Source organism: Panthera leo, chromosome F3, assembly GCF_018350215.1.
Source record: "Panthera leo isolate Ple1 chromosome F3, P.leo_Ple1_pat1.1, whole genome shotgun sequence".
In the NCBI taxonomy this organism is placed as follows: domain Eukaryota; kingdom Metazoa; phylum Chordata; class Mammalia; order Carnivora; family Felidae; genus Panthera; species Panthera leo.
Window position 1 is genome coordinate 27,261,090 of NC_056696.1, and position 19,844 is coordinate 27,280,933.

A 19,844-nucleotide genomic window follows, 5' to 3' on the forward strand; every position below is an offset into this window, starting at 1 on the left:
TCATCATCAGAAGTACAGGCTCAGAAAAGTTCGATGACCTCCCAAGTTCATGGGGCATTTCAGCAGCTGAAGCCCAGCACTAAGGTCCAGTGATTCCCAGCCACTTGTGGTTGTATAAAAATCAAGGGAGTGGCTCATCCTGGGAAGGACATTTAACTTTCAGGACACATGGGCACCATACTTTTTAATGCCCACATGGCACTGTTACCCTGATAGGTCAGTCAGTCCCCCTACTGAGTGACCATTTCTTACAAGGATCAGAGTAGACTCAAGTTAATGGGGAAAGAGTACAGGGGCCCATCTCTGAATCTAAGCACAGAGGTTCCCCTAAAGAGCCCAAGGATTTTCATGAGCAATGTTGTTCCCATCAGTCCCAGGGACCAGGTGAATAGGTACAGTCATATGTCAAACGGAACTCCTGATGTTCATCCCCAAACCTGGCTCCCACACTTTGCTCTTCACCGTGACGGATGCCACCCCCCAATTTTACAAACCAGAAACCTTGAGTCATAATTGATGCCTCCCTTTCCCTCACCCAGTCTATTACCAGGTCTATCTGACCCCCTCTCTCCCCCCCACCCCCACACACACTGCCTGGTATTCTCCAGACCCACCTCTTTGTCCCACCCCCACTCCTTCCATCACAGTCCAAGAGATCATCAAGCTTTACTTTAAAAGATTCCAATAGCAGGGCACCTGGGTGACTCAGTCAGTTAAGTGTCCAACTTCGGCCTAGGTCAAGAGTGCATGGTTTGTGGTTTTGAGCCCCATGTCAGGCTCTTTGCTGATGGTTCAGAGCCTGGAGCCAGCTCCGGATTCTGTGTCTCCCCCTCTCTCTGCCCCTCCCCTGCTCATGCTCTCTCTCTCTCTCTCTCAAAAAAAAAAAAAAACCATTTAAAAAATTAATTTAAAAGATTCCAATAGCTGCCTACTGCTATCCTCATTCTCCCTCTTGCTCCTGCCCATCTGTCCCCACCCTGCAGCCAGAGTGAGCACTTGAAAATGGTCTCACCTGCTTAAATGCTTCCTTACCTCCCATTGCACACAAGGCAGGGTATGGTCTGGCCTGCCTGCCTTCCTTCCTGGCCTCTCCATGGCTACCTCACCCCTTCACTCTCCAACCTAGAAACACTGGCCTTCTCTCTGCTCCTGGTCGGGGTCACATCCTCCCACCTCAAGGTCTCTGTGTGTCCTGTTCCCACCTACCACCACCAACCAGATTTCTAGTTACCTTCAAAGCATAGTTTGAATGCCACGTTCCAATGAAGCCAGCCTTCCTTAGCTCTCAGGGTTGATCAGGTCCTCCTGACAGATACTGTCATAGGTCCATGTGTTGAGCTTTCTACAGCAGCTGTCATTGTCTAAGTCAAGTAATACTCCGTGACAATGGCCCATATTTGTTCATTCACTACTTTATTCCTAGGAACGGGAACATTACGTGGCCCATGATCAGAACTCAATAGATGTTTATTGGGGAAAAAAAAAACTTAAGACAGCATGTACACAGAAGAAGATGGGGAAACTGAGTCTCCTTAACAAAGGACATGAAATCTGCCGGGGTTAGGCAGACCATGGGCATCATCCCACCTCTGGAGACAGATCTGAGGGAAAATGCCCTCCTGAAATTAAGTAAAATGTTTCTATTCAACAGGATTGAAGGTTTGGAGAAGGAAACTCCAAAACACATACAATACCAGACTTGGCAGTGAGAAGGACTAGCAAGGAAAAACCCAGATCCTCATCTCTTCTCAACTGTCCACCCATTGAGGCTGGGTAGACCATGGAAGAGTCAGAAACTGGGGCATTCAGGAAAGTAAAACAGCAGCTTTGGGCCAAGAGTGACACGAAAGAGGGGGCAAGTTGTCCAGAGGGGCCGGGACCCACCCTGAGTATGGACTTGGTGACCTCCCTGAAGTATCCTCTGCTCAGCAAACATCTACTAAGGGTCTACTATTCTCCTGGCTGAATCTCTGGAGTAAAAGCGCAGCCTTTGACCTCATGGAGCTCAGAGTCCAGAGAGGAAACAGGTGAGTTCACACTTCACTGCAATTTAGGAAGAAGTGCTAAAATAAAATACAAGTCAAGGAAGGGGCTGTTCAGAGACAGCACCACGGAGAGCTGCATCTGACCAGGCACAGAGAGTGCATCCCGTTCTCAGAACGCTCCCACCACAGCCCAGGGCGCTTCTGTTGTCCTGCCAGGACGCACACGAACGAAATATCCAGAAGAGCAGTGACTGTCCACAAGGTGGCCCTTGAAGCAGCCAAACCAAGACCAGAAGATTGTGGTGCCTCCTGTTCACATCCAGAGAGGTGAAGGAGCCGTGAAAATGCCGCCGGAGGAAGGAACCAGAGGACAGAAGTCGGAGGACGGTAACACAGCTAGACCAAACATTGCCAGCCCACAGGCTACATTGGGTTGGATGGCGTCCCCCAAAATTCATGTCCCCCGGCCCCCTCAGAATGTGACCTTATTTGGAAATAGGGTCTTTGCAAATGTAATCCAGTTCAGACGTGATCATACTGGATTAAGCTGGGCCCTAATCCAGTGACTAGAGCCCTTATAAAGAGACACATGGATGGGGCGCCTGGGTGGCTCAGTCGGTTAAGTGTCCGACTTCAGCTCAGGTCATGATTTTGCGGTCCGTGAGTTTGAGCCCCGCGTCGGGCTCTGGGCTGACCGCTCAGAGCCTGGAGCCTGTTTCAGATTCTGTGTCTCCCTCTCTCTCTGACCCTCCCCCGTTCATGCTCTGTCTCTCTCTGTCTCAAAAATAAATAAACGTTAAAAAAATTAAAAAAAAAAAAAAGAAACACATGGACACACGGAGAGAAGGCCACGTGACAACAGAGGCAGAGGTGGGAGTAACGCATCTATAAGTCAAGGAGTGCCAAGGACTGCCAGCAACCACCAGAAGCAAGGAAAAGGCGAGGAAGATTCTCCTAGAGCCTTCTGAGGGAACGTGGCTCTGCCCGCACCTTGAGTTCACACTTCTGGTCTCCAGAACTACAAAAGGATGCATTTCTGTACTTAGAAGCCGCTCAGTTTGTGGTAATTTGTTACGGCAGCCCTGAAAAATTAATAGATGTGCCTAGAAGACCAAATACATAAAGCAATGGAGTGAGGAGGGCTGTTGTCAGGAGGGAGCCCCAAAGCGGACCCAACTGCAGAGCACAGCCTACAAAAGGGGCAGCCAATTGTTGCCCAGCTGCAACAATTGTTGCCAGGAGGCGGTGATGTGGCCAAATATGCCGATTTTTCTAGATAAGGGAAAAATCCCTACTTTTATATGAAACCTCGGATTTTCAAATGTCAAGCCAAGTGGGTTTGTTTGCTTTGTACTTGTTTTTTGCTTTTTTGAATAGTGTGGGCCAGATAAGACCAGACCAACCTCCCTGCCAGGCGAGGTTCCCAGGAAGGAGCTGCACAGGCTCACGCAGAGAAGTCTCAGCCACAGAGAGGGAAAGGGATAGGTAAGGACCTGCGGAGGCATAGGATGTGGGGACAGGAAGGGTAAGCTACGAGTGTGACGTCTCAGGAGGGAATACAAAGGGCCTCACATGGCAACATCAGTGAGTCTTCAGCAGTGGGCATTTCCCACCAGGTTAAGGAGCAGGCCAGCCAGGCGGGGAAAGTCTGCAGTGAGCACAAAGGTATCCAAGCAAAGCAGTTATTGCTGAAGAAAACGAGTGCCAGCAAAACAATGCCAATAAGATGCCAGGGCAGACAGGCCTAGAAGCACATCAGAAACGTGGCACTGACTCGCCCCAGAATGCCATGCCTGTTTGGACAGATTTTTGCTTTCTGATACATGTTCCAAAAGCTCTGAGAAATGAGGAGAGAGGCCTATTCGGTTCAGTTTGGACAGTGCCTGGTGTGGTACCAAATGTCAGCAGCCCCTGCAAGCTGCTCCCTTGTGCCAGCGAAGACAACAGTGCCAAGGCCACAGCTACACGCTCAGAGACCGCACACCATCACGTCCGAGCAGCGCCTGCTCTCATGTGACGGGGAGGTCTCTTGCGAGAACAGAAGAGTAATAAACACAGTGCTTTGTTTCATGGTTTTTGTTTTTGAAGGGGGGGTGTGTGTGTGCTGTTTTTGTGTTTTGGTTTTGGGTTTTTTTTAGTGGGGGGAGAGGGGTCCTTTGACAAGATATAAGGGAACCTTCACTAAAAGTTGTTCATGATGACCAGAAGTGAAATTCACAGCACTGCTTGGATCTAGCGAGCCCATTATGCCACGTGGCTCAACGGCCCCTGCCCCTCCTCCCTCACAGGTCTTCAGCAGTGGTCTTCTGCCAGGCTCGAGGCAGATGTGGGCAGGGGGAGGTCTGTGACTCCCACCAGGAACTCTGGCTGGTAGAGATGTCTTCATGCCAGGGCGGCTTGGTGAGACCCCCTAACACGCACACATATGCACGTATGCACACACACACTGCCCACACAGCAGCATTAAAGACAAAAAGCACAGTCGATCCGAAAGGACAGGGACTCCTGTGTTAACACATAAGCAATATGCAGAGGCATGCCTCTCTGCTGAGCCCTAATCCGCCTGGCATCTGTGCCTCGCTATTTGCATAAGTAAATGGCAGCTCATTAAGAACACATTAGTAGCTCTGTAACCATGTAAGGAAACCAACCTAGTGAACCTTAAGCCACTGGAGGTTTCTTTGATTCAGCTCTGCAGCCTTGGAGGCATGAAACAGAGTGTGTCATCTGCCGTCTATCTGTCCAGCAAGAAAAGAAAGAATAAACCTTTATGGTAACACAGAAGAGACTTAATAAATATTTGCTGAGGAGTGAGTAATGGTAGGCCAGGCTTGCAAAGGGCAGATCTTACTAAAAATAGAGAAATGTTTGGACCACATTGTTTTGAGGAGGCATTCTCCCATGTGTAGCCATCCACTAAAGGCTCAAGGGCAGTGGTTGCAAATCAAAAGTCCTGTATCAAGTCACCGGTTAGCTTTTCTGACATCTTGCCATGTGATGACCAGTTCAGGAAGTCACAGACGGGGCCCAGGAATCTGAGGTTTTAAAACGCCTCCACAAATTTGCTCCCCTGTTTAAAAACCACTGCCCTTAAGCCTTCCTCATGTTCAGAAATGCAAAATGGGTACCACCCAGGACGTTATTAGAAATACAGAGTCTCAGGGGCACCCTGGGGGCTCAGTCAGTCAGGCGTGGGACTCTTGATCTCGGCTCAGGTCATGATCTCCAGGTTTGTGGGGTTCGAGCCCCATATTGAGCTCTGTGTTGACAGCGTGGAGCCTGCTTGGGATTCTCTCTCTCTCTCTCTCTCTCTCTCTCTCTCTCTCTCTCCCCCCCCCCCCCCGCCCTGTTTGCTCTTTCTCTCTCAAAATAAATAAACTAAAAAAAAGAAAAAGAAATACAGAGTTCAGACCCCACAAAGACCTGCTGAGTCAGAACCTGCATTTTAACAAGCACACAGTGATTCTCTGGCACATGAAGTTTGAGGAGCATCACTCTAGAGGCGGGTGGGGGTGGGGGGACTCTGCATGACCCAGGTGGGCTCTCTGATGGCCGCATAGTCGCCTATCTGAGCACTGCCTGGGGGGCCTCAAGTCTCACCTCACCCACCTGCAGGGCACATAGGTTGTTCAATCGCCAGCCTCAGAGGTCCTTGATGCCCAGAGATTCCCGGATGTCTGAATCCCAGGACACACTGAAGCTGAGCGCAGACCTCAGCTCTCCTGGTCTGTGTACATAGGCCCAGCATGAAGGCTGCCTTCAGAAGCACGGACTGGAAGCCTGGGAAGAGCAGGGGTCTGAGCTCATTTCTCTGCTTCAGTGCGTGCCCCTGCAGCGTGGGACCCAAGGAGCCGGGAAGCCCCGGGTCAGCAAATCCCAGGCTGGCAGGGACCTCTCAGAAAGGGCGGGCAAGTTCAAGAGCATTCTGTACCGGTCTCCAGTACCCTCAGGAGCTGCCAGCGCTTTGATTACCCTAGGTGGGCTGCCCAGGAGTGACCAACCTATTGACTTCCGGTGCAGGCAAACAAGACAGGCCCTGCGTCTGCCAGGAAGACAATGTCCCTCCTCTTCTTCACCCCAGCTCTGACTCAGGCCCCCACACCACGGCCGGTAAGGCCATCAGGGGTTTTCCTCAAGTGCCTGCCCTCCACACCCCCGTGGTCCTGCACCCTGCACTGGAGGGTCAGAACACCAGGAGCCAGACATGAGGCAGAGGCTCCCGAAACCCAGCAAGTGCCAACTGCATGGGTATTTTTAGCCCAGATCCCTCTGGAAAGGCAGCTCATGCAATCCTACTCTGTCAGCACTCCCTTCCTCTCTTGTCCCAGGAGGAGCAGGTGTTGCCTTGGTAACCCTTGGTGTGGATCTGCTGCTCCGGGGACACCTGTAACTCACCCCCAGGTATCTGGCAGAGGGACCCAGGGGGCCCTTACCTGCAGGCTCTGGCCTCCTTCTCTGTGCAGAGTCCCCAGGGAGCGGGGCCTCAAAGACTCAGGAATGCAGGAAACCTGTGTAGTCCTCACAGTGGCCTCCATGGGAGACCCTGGGACTTTGGGCTTTCAAAGATATTTACACACACACTTAACGCGTTAAACGTGCAAAAACCACACACAGTTAAACACGCATTAGAACAACACGTAGGGCTAATTCGGCTCGGGTCTTCACATTTTCCCAGAATCCCTGCTTGCAGAAAACTGTTTCCTCAGCTTGTTCGGGGCTTAATTATTCACGTGAGGTGACTCTGCGGGGAAACAGGGGTCAGAGAAGTAGGCCCTGCTCCCCTCCTCCTCTCCTCCCTTCCTCCTCCTCCCCCCTCCTCCCTCTGCTATTTGAAGACTTTCTCCTTGAAAGGGGGTGGGGGCCGGGGCCAGTTGTTACTTTGAGTCCCACAATTACTAGTCAGTGGCACTCACTCCTTCTTTGCCATTGCTTCTTCACTTTTTCCTTAATTTTATTTTAAAGAGAGAGCATGCGAGCGGGGGAGGGGGCAGAGGGAGAGAATCTTAAGCAGGCTCCATGCTCAGCCCAGAGCCTGACGCACGGCTCAATCCCACAACTCTGGCGTCATGACCCAAGCAGAAATCAAGGATCTGGCACTTAACTGAGCCGGCCGGGCGTCCTGCTTCTTCACTTTTCATCAGGCGCCTGGTGCAGTTGAGTCCTAAGTCTCCGGTTCACTCCCCTTAAGTGCTCCCACCTCTCTCTCTGCAGTAATGAACTTGGAGTGGTGTGAACGGGCTGTTAGTGGGCTTGGAGCACAGACAGGGAAGGTGTGTGGCTGCACATCCCCCAAACCCGAAACAGGCAGAAACGGACGTCATGGGAGCTTCACGGCCGCAGGTTCGAAGGCGGATTTAGCTGTTTGACCAACTGAAGAAGGAATCATCACCGTCCCATTCAATTAGCTGCATCCTGCTTTTGAGGCTGGTTACTTGAGGGTCTGGGAACACAAAATATATTAACAGAACAACCCACAAAATCTTCAGTAATCACACTGATTTTCTTTTATTCTCCCACAATGAAAATAGCTCTGTTGGGTTTTTTTCATGGTTATATAAATAATAGCTGCTTATTACTAAAAAAAAATTTAAACTCTACAGAAAGGTATTGGGAGGGGGGAGAAAGTCAGGATCGCCTGCCACCCAGACATAATCACTGCCTGCTTTTGATGACCAGCTTTCACATCCCTCATGCTTCTTGCACACAGACATGTGCAATTTTAAATAAATGGAATTATATTACAGACGCTGCAGGTTTCTTTCCTTGTGTTACAGAGTGTTTGTGAGGTTACCTTGCTGTCTCTTCATCCGACGGCCCTTCCCCAGGCACCTACTCTCAACAGCCTGTTGTATCAGGCAGGCTCGGACAGGAGCAAGTCCCCATGCTCATATCTGCCGTGAAGGACCTGGTCTCCTGCTCCTGAGGACCATCCCACCATACTGCCATCGCTGAGACCAAAACTATTTCAGTCTCTGTTCAACAACCCAGGAAAAGTGATCCTACAAAACCCTAAGTCACTTCAGTGCTAGAAATGGCCCAACAGCTTTCCATCTCTCGTCAAGATCATAACAAAGGCCTGGAAATAACCCACAAGGTCCTGCACGATCCACCTCTCCCTAAGTGTCATCTCCTGCCATTCTGCCTGTGCACCCTCTGCTCTGGCATTACTGGTCTCCTCTGCCACAGGGTCTTTGCACATATCATGTCCCCTGCCTGACCCACTCTTTCACTAGGTACTTACAAGGCTCCTTCTCTCACCTCCTTCTGATCTTCATCTTAGCATCACCTTCTCAGTAAGGACTTTATTTGCCACTCCATTTAAAATTGTACAATCTTCCCCCAACATCCCTTCTCCAGACACCTTTCTCCAGCCAACATGCCATACATAGATTTTATTCATTTATGATCTGCGTCGCCCCACCAGGAGGCAGACTCGGTGACAACAGGGTTATAATCTGATTCTGTTTGTGCACTGCTGTACCTTCAGCACCCAGAAGGCACTGCCACAGGTACGTGCTCAGTATTTGTTAAATGCGTGACTCACGGGATCTCCAGGGTGAAGCAGGGGGCCTAGATAATCAACGAGGGCTTGTTCAGTGACTGCAAGTTCCTCCTACAGCTACACTTGCAAGGTCAAATGGTTCCGTGAGCCTTGCTGTTCACAAGAGTAGGCAAATGACTTTTTATTCCTAGGGTACGCCCTCTGCTCCACAGACTCCAGAAGCCACAGGTCACTCCTCTCCGGCTGAGTTAATAGCTCAGATGATCCAAGATGGGCTCCACATGGGGAACCTGGGGTACCCCTGCCTCTGAGTCCTTCAAAGTGTCTCCAGTGGGCTTCCCCATCAGTGTCCCTTCATCGAGCCCCTCCCTCCCATGCCTTCGCATAGATGTGGCTTCTGTGTCTTTCGGTGAAAGCCAGCCAGTCTTCCAGCTCAACTTTGTGTAGGACCCACCAGCCAGCAGCAAGCCAATGGTCATCCTGAACTCTTGACCAACACTGCAGCTCCTACATCCCACCCCGTCCCTGACTGCAGAGAGGAATCCAGAAACATCAGCCTCCTTCCTAGGGCACAGGGGAGGTGACTGCAACAGATAACTTGAACCTGTTCGTGGTTGGTTTGTCTTATGTTATGGCTTGTGTCTTTGTTTGACCGTTAATTACTATTATGTAATATGGATTTTTAATTTTTTAATGCTTTATTTTTTGAGAGAGAATGGAAGCAGGGGAGGGGCAGAGAGAGAAGGGGACAGAGGATCAGAAGCAGGCTCCTCACTGACAGGCTGACAGCAGCGAGCCCAACATGGGGCTCGAACTCACGAACCATGAGATCATGACCTGAGCCAAAGTCAGACGCTCAACCAACTGAACCACCCAGGTGGCCCATGGACTATCTTTTAAAATCTTATTACCTGGATAATAGAGGCAAGGCAACAAATGTATGAAAGTTCAACCTCTTTTGAATTGTAATCTGTTCTACAATTAACTTGAGGGAAGTGGTGGGATTGGGGGTATGGATGGGGAGACAATGGATCAGGGACTCCTTTGTCCCTGGTTTGAGAGCTTCTGACATCTGGCCAGAGAGTCTGTCTATGGAAAGAACACACATACAAAGAGACACACATAGAGACACACACATACACACACACGCACAACATTCACAACCCAGATGGCAGGAGCCTGAGTGCCAAGCTCTCTCTGGCAAAGGCTGCCTGCCTCCACTCTCCCACCATACCCAGGATCAGAAGTACAGAAGACTAAAAATTTCTAAATGCTGCCCCTGGCCTTGCTGTTGGAACACGCTCTCAAAACGAATATGTATTTCAGCTACCACCAGAGCCAGTCCAACTTCCCTCCCTGATGCTCTCCACTGCCTCCTTGGAGAAGGAAGGGCCAGCCCCCTCCCAAAGCCTTCTACCTTCTTCTTCCAGGAAAAAGCTACTCAGACTTGTCAACAGGGAGATCAGGAAGGGAAGGAGACTAGGCCACTCCATCGTGCCCAAATCCCTGCCAGCCGACAGGCAGATGGCTCCCTCTATCACAGGAAGGGGGTGGGTGGCCAAGGTGGATGTGGGCCCCTTAGTCAGTTCAACATTTGGAGGAGTATCTTCTCCCAGGGTGCAGCAGGATTAAATTTTTAAAGACTAAAATATAACTGATTTACAATAAATGTGAAGGTGGGAGCACTCGTGAAATGTGTAGTTCTACCAGTTGTAGGATTTCTTCAATGTAATTATGTCTCTTTCAACTACATAGAGTAATATGAACTCCAGGCTAGACATCACACATAAAACAGCTCATTTAATATAAGCAGCCTGCAGGGTAAATATTATGATGCCATTTTATACTGATGAGATAAGTCATGTTCATTGAGGCTAGAGGCTCACAGTGGATAGGAGGTATTCTTGTAACTATTTACACTGCATTAATCTCGGATGGATGGATGGATGGATGGATGGATGGATGGATGGAAGGAAGGAAGGATGGAAGGAAGGAAGGAAGGAAGGAAGGAAGGAAGGAAGGGCAGATGAATGGATGGATGGGCAGATTAGTAACAGAAGAAAAGGCAACTAGACCACATTACTTCCCAATATACTAATAGTATGCTACTTAAAGGAATGAATTCAATTGATTAGTAATTAGCATTTCCACAGCTGAGAAAAAGGGAAGCAGGAAGTAGAGGAACCACTGTTATTAGAACCTGTGCTCTGGAGCCAGACTGCCAGGTTCAAACCTCAAACCTCAGATCCACCATCGAGTAGCTGGATACACTTGGGCTAATTCTTTTTCTCTGCACCTCAGTGTCCTCACCTGTAAAATGGGGATGTTATAACTTATGTTATTGTGAGAATGGCATGAGTAATGTAAAATAGTATGTAGAGTATTTGGAACTTTGTCTAGGACCTAGAGGGTGCTCCATGAGTGTTGCTGTTGTTATCCACATTTCGCAGGAAGAAATGGAAGCCCAGGGAGGAAGATGATGCTTATTTTGCAATTACTCCACTAATACCACTTTCTATATTGATTGTTGGCAACCCTTTATCCAGTCATGGTGCTACAAGAACATTTCGAGTCAGTTCTAGCCAAACAATCTTCGGTTGCAGTGAGGACCTATATATATTTTTTAATATTTATGTATTTGTTTACTTATATTTATTTTTTTATTTTTTTAACGTTTTATTTATTTTTGAGACCGAGAGAGACAGAGCATGAACAGAGGAGGGGCAGAGAGAGAGGGAGACACAGAATCGGAAGCAGACTCTAGGCTCTGAGCCATCAGCCCAGAGCCCGACGTGGGGCTCGAACTCACGGACCGTGAGATTGTGACCTGAGCTGAAGTCAGACGCTTAACCGACTGAGCCACCCAGGCGCCCCTTCTTATATTTATTTAGAGAGAGAGAGAGAAAGAGAGAGAGCGGGAGAGAGACAGAGAGAGAGGGAGACAGAATCCCAAGCAGGCTCCACACTATCAGCATAAAGCCCTACGATGGGCTCGAACTCACAAACCGTGAGATCACGACCTGAGCTGAAGTCGGAGGCTCAACTAACTGAGCCGCCCAGGCGCCCTTGCAGTGAAGTGAACACTGACACTGAGTGGGATATATAAAGACTACAAGCAGGTCAGCATAAGCTCAGGTTAGGTTTTGCCACTAAATCAATTTTGCAAACAAATAGAAAAGCTTTGGGCTTTCAGAGCTTTTTGGACACCAGAAAGGCAGACAAGGAATGGTGGACCTGGAATGAATGATGAGCTATGTTTCCCCCTTGTCCAGGCTGCTATGAACAGTTTGTACCCGGTCGCCTGGGGGGTTCAGTTGGTTCAGTGTCCGACTTCAGATCAGGACATGATCTCGCAGTTTGTGGGTTGAAGCCCCACGTTAGGCTCTGTGCTGACAGCCCAGAGCCTGGAGCCTGCTTTGGATTCTGTGTCTCCCTCTGTCTCTCTCTGCCCCTCCCCAACTCACACTCTGTCTCTCTCTCTCTCTCTCTCTCTCTCAAAAATAAATAAATGTTAAAAAAAATTTTTTTAAAAAGAGTTTGTATCTCATCAACGTTTGCTGAGCACTCACTGTTCTAAGCTGTTTACATGAATGGTCTCATTTGGTTCTCAGAACAACTATAAAGGATAAGCAACCAGCCCAAGGTCAAGCACCATTTGTGATTTGCTAACAAAGTTTCCCAGCCAGTGAGGCATTTTCAATCCAGTTGATCCTTGAACAACACAAAGGGTTCAGGCATCAACCCCCATGCAGTTGAAATCCACGTATAACTTCTGACTTCCCCCAAACTTAACTACTAATAACCTACTGTTGACTGGAAACTTCACCAATAACATACACAGTCAATTAACATATTTTATACCTTATATGTGATATATATGTGTTTTTACAACACAGTAAGGCAGAGAAAAGAAAATGTTGTTGGAGTGTATGTGAAGTGTCTGGCACATAGTGAGTGCTGTGTGTTTGTTAAACAGGGAAGTCACCCTCCTCCACTACTCCCTTCCCTCCCCACCTCCCCCAACCCCACCTCCAGGTCGCTCCTCCAGTAGGCAAAGACGTTTTCTCCTCTGTTCAAATGCAATTTTCCAGCCCATTCTATTCCAGAGAGGGGAGAGACCCCGGGGGGAAAGAGAGTCGAGCCTCTTCCTTCTCACCCCTCCCTACCCTACCCTGCCCCACCTCCCAATATCCCAAGCCACCCACTTCTCTTTGTCTCTCTTTAAGCGAACCCGAGCCTTGTTCTGCCCCACCAGGCCCCCACAGACCGGGAGCCGCCCCCCCCCCCCCCCCCCCCCCGCCCCAGGTTCCAAAAAATGCTCCCTTCGTTTCACCTCCCCTCCCCAGCGCCCCCAGGAGCTCCACAGAGCTCCACTGCTGGGGGCCTGGGCAGGCAGTAGGCGGGACGTGCGCCTGGAGCTTTGAGCTGTGACCCGAGCCCACACACCGCGGCCAGCTGCGCCACCCAGTGGCCAATTGCAGAATCGACGGCAGAGCAGGTCTGCAGAGCCTGGAGGTCCAGAGGAGGCCTCTGCAGGGGCAAAGGGAAAGAATGCAAAAGAAAGGGAAACAGGGCGGGTGGAAAGAATAGCACCAAAAAGCCTAGTGGTAGGCTCTAGATCACAGGAAGTAATTAATTCGGTCGGGAAAGCAGTGATCCCTTGGCAGGGCTGTCTGCAGGGGCGCTTTCACATCCCCCCACCCTACCTCAGGCTTCTCCTCCCACCAGAGAATACTTGGCTGGAAACTGAGGCTCCCTGACATCCCTGCCTCCCCTGGGCCCTGGGCTGGTGAGGAGACCAAGACAGAGGGCTGTCGTGGCGCTGAGGCCAGGAGCAGCTTCCCTCCAGATCAGTGGAGCTTGGAGAGTCCAGATTCCTATCCCAGCTCCTCCCACCTCCATTCCACCAGCCTGTGCCTGCATTTCCACACCTGAGAAAAAGGATGATCAAAATAAACACCTCCTAACTCCCCCCACGTGGCGTGTGTGACACGCAAAGGACAGAATGCTGAGGAAAGCATTTGGAAGGACAAAACCATCACCAAAGTGTCTGATCCATAGGACTTTAGTAAGTAACCATGTGACGACAGGCCTTTACAAATACACTTGCTTAAGGTCCCTCAAGTCCTGACGATTAAAAACTCCTCAGATGAGACATTTCTTTTTGGAGGGGAAAGAAAGGAACACAGACTTGAGATCCAAAATTGCAAGGTTCCATATGGGAAATTTAAATGATCAAGAATGTCTTGATGATTTAACTATATAGAAGTAGAAGGCAGCTCGCTCTTTAGGAAACCAGTGGAATAGGCATTATGATCCCCTAAAACATTTGGAAGATGAAGGAGAAGCCAAAAGAGTTGTCTAGGATCCTACTCAGAACCACTTCAAAGGTAGAATCGCAGAATCACGGGACCTGACCTTGGCCAGTGATGTCCCTGGCAGCGGTGGCTATCCAGATTGCAGGAACACCTTCCCTAGTCTACCTGCAGAGGCATATCCCCTGTATAAGAACAAATCTACCTGCTGGTCCCATTCTGATCTCAGAGGTGGAATCCAGGCCTCCTGACCATTGGTTCAGTGTCACAGAAACAAAGCTGTCCCCACTTCAGAGTCCAGCACCTGGAACCTCTAGGCAGGATAAGAGTTGATATCAGAGTCAGGGAGAGAAATCAGAAGCAGCCTGGCCCCAGACTCCACCCCAAAATGTAGCAGTGAGCCAACCACATTTATCCACAGCCTCTGTACTACGGGCAGGGTAAGAAGATCTGCTTTAGGAGAGAGGATTCAGGCAGCCTGGCCAGAAGCCCAGCACCTGTCAGGGCACACATGAGTTTGGCATTTCAGTTCCTCTGGTAAAGACACCTCTTAAAAGTCCCCTTTGCTACAGGAACCCTATGCAGGTTCTACTGGTCCCCTTCTCCCTTCCCCTCTTGTCCTCTCTCCCTAACCAGAGAGGTCACACTCATTGTCCTCACAGCCTGTGTGTTTCCACTTCCCAGGGATTTTGTCCTGATTGACTCTGCTTCTCAGGCTTCTCTTCCCCTTAGCTCATATGCTGCCGTGCAACATCTCTTTCTTCTTGATGATTTTACAGAGAATCTTCCAGAATCTTTGGATGTGAACCTTGATAGACATTGCCCCTGAAGCCTCCAAGCCCAGTGGGTCGTCAGCATTTGTTGAGTATTGCTGTATGTGTATGTGTGTACTTGCATGGAGGCAGGGAGAGGGCTCCCTCTGAGGTCAGTTTCCACCCTGTCCAGAGGTCCCAGGTCTGGACCCTGAAGCAGGGGCAGACCCAAACCATCCCCCAGCTCATGCTGGCAGTACTTGTTTCTCATTAATTCAACAAGTCCCCATCACTTGCACCCGGTGTTCAGTGCTGTGCTGGGTATTGGGAGACTTCCTAGGCAAGACGAGATGCTCTCTCAGGACTCCCTCCCTACACGCCTCCACTGTCATTCTGTCCTAAGGAGAGGCAATGCTCATCTGACCAGTCATATTGTATATCAAGTGATATTGTATATCAAGTGTGTATATCAAGTGTGACTCCTCTTTCTTCACTCCTCTTGCTCTAGGTTACCATCTGAGACTTTGTGGGCAGTGCTTGCTGGGTTTTTAGGTCTGCCTGGGTCCTCTGGCCATAACACATTATTAGCCCCCTCCTACTGCCAATACCTTTAATAATAATACCCCATGCTCCGGAAGAAGCAGTTCAGCAGGTAAGTTAGAGTTAGACTGTGCTACAATTCAAGGTAAGAGCTAGAATATCAGAAGGTTGGGAAAGGCCTCACAGAGAGAGCAGAGTTTAAGATTGGCTTCGAAAGGTATATAGGACCCCACAGACATTTGGGGACATGGGAATAGGCATTCCAGGCAGAAGGAACTTGGCTGTGGTTGGAGAAGCGTCAAGAGTCCAGTTTGGTGCTAGATGCATGAATGTGAACAATGGAAGAAGATTCTGGAAAGTTAGGTAGATGCTACAGGCTGGAGTCCTGAAATGCTGGGACAAGACGTTTCCCCCTAATTTAGTAAGGCACCTGGAGCCACTGAAAGCTACTGAGCAAAGAGGGCTGTGGTCAGGACTGAGCTCTAGAAAGAAGAATCTGGCAGAAGTGTATGGGATAGATTGGAGCCAAACAAGACAAGGGCAGGAGGACCAGTCAGGTGGCCTGTATGGTGACCCAGACAAGCAGAAGGTAAGGGTGGGGCAGTGGAACCAGAGCAGGGGCACCAGGGGGGAGGGCAAGCACAGAACCCAGAGGACTAGAACCCGAAAGAAGAGAGAAGACAGACTGTGGAGGGTTGCCAGAAGGGTCTCCAGAACGACAGCGGTGCCCTCCACCAAAAACAGGAGGTCAGGGAAGGTGGGGCTGGTTTGCCAAACGTAAGCTTGGCCACCTGCCCCTGGGCCTCTCTACCTCACCTCCTACCACTGCCCCAGGACCCGCCTCCAGTCCATGCCGGCATGGCTTTCCATCAATATCCAGAGTGTCTCTCGCTTCCACTTCCAGTCTCAGCTCAAGCACTGCCTCCTCCAGGAAGCCACCCCTGAGCCCCACTTCAAGGGCTTAGCTAAATCCCCTCTTGCTTACCTCCTCCCTGACACTGGTGCTGCGTGAACTACAATTGCTGGTTCACTGCTCTGTTTTCCCATCACCCCGAAGCCTTTTGAGGACAGGTGTTTATTCAACATGGAGGCAACAATGTTTATTGGGCACCTATTATGTTCTCGTGCCTGAGAACACACTGGGGAGTGAGTGTGGCCCCTGCTCACATGGCATGCTGGGTCTAGTGGAGGAAGCAGGTGACCAGTTAAACAGACTGTCCACACCATAGCGGGGGCATCCCTTCTTTGACTCTATCTCCTGCCCCTAGCAGGCCCTGGTCCAGAGAAGACTCTTTATAAATGATGGTTGAGTGAAGGAAGGACATGCTGATTTTGAAGTGTGGTGGGACATCCGGAAAGCAGCCAGGAACAGAGGGCTGGAGCTCAGGAGAGAGGAGAGCAGAAGGGATATTTTCAGAAGTTGGCCCACTCACCTGTGAGTTATACAGGTCGTGCTAAACTTAACATGTAGAGTGTGTGGGAGTCCCAGAGCTTACAGGGAACATGAAAATGAGGGAGATTCTGCATTCCTGAGCTGGCTTAAATTAACGGGGGACACAGCCGCAAGCCCAGCTGGGCTGCTCCCTCTCTGAACACATCAGTCAAAGAGAAAACGCTTACACCATGGATGTTCCTGCTCAAGAAAGCGCTAGAGTCCGTGGCTGAGGGATGCTGCCTCCGTGCAGTGCCCCAGACAGCAAATCCTATCTCTGGGCTCCAGACCAACCAGTGATAATATTTTTCCTAGTTTAATGCAAGACTTCGGGTCCATCGGAATGCCTGTGGCACTAAGCAAATCTAATGGAGATCCCAAAGTGACATCAAATATGGAAAGGGCCTGTTTTGGGCATAGTTTCTGCTGGTCCTAAAAAAGAATTATCCACATTCCCAGTCAAGAGCTCCCCTTGTGGCTCCCTCTCGGGGAAGCCAGCCCACTGAGGCCCCCTTCCCTCTGCCTCACCCACCTCTGAAATGCACTTATCAGTGCTTAAAGCCAGACTACAGCTACCCACAGGCTCCAGCTGTCTGAAAACACTTTCAGGGAAACAGAGCTTCCCCAGTCAGATGGCAGGGCTTGGCGTTGGAGAGGATTCCAGACTCTCCTCCTCTGAGCCCCTCCCCACCGCAGCCCACCTCTGTGGTGCCTATGACCTCCGGCTCATCCTCCAGCATCACATTCAGCATCTGGAATCCAGACTGAAGGCCTCGTGAAGGCAAGGGCCGTGTCGTTTTGCTCACTGTGGCATCCCCAGCATCTAGTACATCTCCTGGCGCACGGAAGGCCCTTTACAAGTATTTGTGACATGCAGTCAACAAACTCTGAGCACCTCTCGTATAAGCTATAAAGATGTGCCCGTTGTGTTTTCTGCCTGCTGGACCTGTCCTTCCTAGGACACTGCGCAGAAAGGACAGCCAGGGGTCCTCCTACTGAGAGCCTGCTCTGCAGACGACCTGGAGCATCCTGGGAAGTATTGGGCTCCGAGGAGCCCGTGTCCAGCACCTTCGCCTCCCTCGGCCTCCCTCTGCCTGAGCATGGGTCTAGCCAACACCCTCTCTTTAAACCTGCAATGAACACATGCCGGCCCCTCCCCTCCCCAGCTGTCCTGCTCCCCTCACCCCAGAGCCCCCTTGCCAAACATTCCTGGAAACATTCCAGAGGACATCATCTCAGACAAGATAAATGGCATGGCTTCCTTACCAACCTGGGACACCTAAGCCTCCCAAATTACTTCTGCCTTTGTTCTAGACAATGAGGTGGGGGAGAATTCCTCACCCTCAAGAAGGGTTAGAGCACATTCTAGAAAGACAGACGGCCGGCTCGATCGCCAGCATACCTTTCCTCCAGTCCTCCAGTCCTGGCTCCCCCACTTACGTTCTGGTGACACTGGGAAAGTTCTGCATCTCTGTTGGCCTCAGTTTCCTCACCTATAAAATGGGGATGACATTAATAGTTCCTACTTCTTTGGGATGAAGATTAAACAAAATAATCCATGTAAAGGACTTGGAAAAGTATGTGATACAAGATTAACTTTTATTATAATTATTACTTTTAGGTGCTATTATTATTACTGTTAACTATTATTATAATTATTTTCTTTAGTTCAGAAAGGGCCTCATCAGAAGGTGCTTACTTCAATACACACACACACACACACACACACACACGTGCACGCTCACGCACACTGGCTCCCTCTTCCCAGTCTAGGGTGGCTAATTAAACCAGAGCCCTCTGCCAGCAGGAAGCCCCTCCCCACCTACTTATGGAAACACCTCTGCCAAATATCACGCTCTCCCCTCCTCCAACAAAAATGATTTTTTTAAAGATTTTATTTTTAAGTAATCTGCATACCCAACATGGGGCTCAAACTCACAACTCTGAGATCAAGACTCACATGCTCTTCTTACCGAGCCAGCCAGGTGACCTCAACAAAAATGGCGTCATTCCCACACCCTCCTATGCGCTATATAGGAATCACCATAGCCTGACTGCTGTAACATACAGTCTCCCAAGCCAAGGGCTCAATACAACACAGGCTTGTTTTTCATTCATAATCCTATATGTCAGGGGGAGGGATATTCTGCTTCATGAAATCATTCAGAAAACCAGGCTCCTTCCTAGTGGCTCCACCATCTTCCTGGGCCTTGGGGTCCCACCCGGGTCCTCTGCACCCACCCAGAATGTGGGAAGAAAGCACACGGAAGTTTTAGGAATACAGACTTTAGGACCGTGCTGGGCAGGGGTGTGTGTCTGTTTAGCCTCTAGGGTTGGCCAGAAGCTCAGTCCCATAACACCACCTTACTGCCCTGGAAGCTCAGGAATAGTCTTTCCAAATGTCCAAGAGGAAAATAAAATCAGTTCGATGAACACAGCCTTCTGTATGACCTACTCCTGAAGCAGAGGCTTCTCTAGAAGGGAACTTGAATGTATTTTCTGAAGGACATGCTCTCAGAAAATAGCCCCAAAACAGGGCCCCAGGTGTCCCCCTCCAAGCCTACATCAGATGATGACCCATTGCACCTCAGCAGCCGAGGAGAAAGAAGGTGGTTTGGGAATGGGACAGAGCTGGACCCACCTCTCAGCTTTGTCTCTTCCTCAGACTTCTCACGCCTTCTGCATCAGCTTCCTCTTTTGCAAAGTGCAAGTGGTGACACAGGGTGGTGACCAGTTGGAGGGAACACATGTAAAAGGAGATCATGAAGGGAACATGGCCCCCCTCCTCCTCTTCTCCCATGCTCCGACCTCACGGCACCATACAGGATTGAGATCAGGATGGTCTGTAAATGTATTTAAATAAACACAAAATCTGGAAACCCAAATCCCTCCCCGCCCCAACCAAAGCCAGCTTGATCCTTTTCATTCCTCCACCCCACCCCCAATCCCACACTTGTTGCTCTGACGCAGATGGCCTGTGGAGGCTGAGAACCAAACAGTATGGGGAATTGGTTGCTTCCTCAGCTCCTACAGATTCTATCCCTAATTGCAAACCCATTCGGGATATATTCTCAAACAAGAGGCTTTACACTAACCACTAGTTCCTAAACAAACAAAAAAACAAAAATCAGGGCTCAAGCCTTGTTCCTCATTCCCCCACTGCTGGCTCCTGGCACACCTTGCTTTAAAACAATTACTTGGGAAACAAAGGGCAACACCCACTCTGTTCGCCCCTCTGATCAGAGCAGGAGTCATTGTTCTCCTAGCAACAGGACCTGCCCCAGCTGCACTGTGTTTGGTGCTTGGGTTACCCCAGCC

The 19,844-nt window shown here is 49.9% G+C and overlaps 1 long non-coding RNA gene across 1 annotated transcript; it reads right to left on the minus strand.

The window, feature by feature from the left end:
- Window positions 1-7,061: 7,061 nt before the first annotated feature.
- Window positions 7,062-19,403, minus strand: LOC122212351. Its single transcript, XR_006199110.1, has 3 exons — window positions 19,168-19,403; window positions 17,929-18,019; window positions 7,062-7,425 (listed from the first exon to the last, which is right to left on the minus strand). It is a non-coding gene; the product is annotated as an uncharacterized LOC122212351 (long non-coding RNA).
- Window positions 19,404-19,844: the final 441 nt, after the last annotated feature.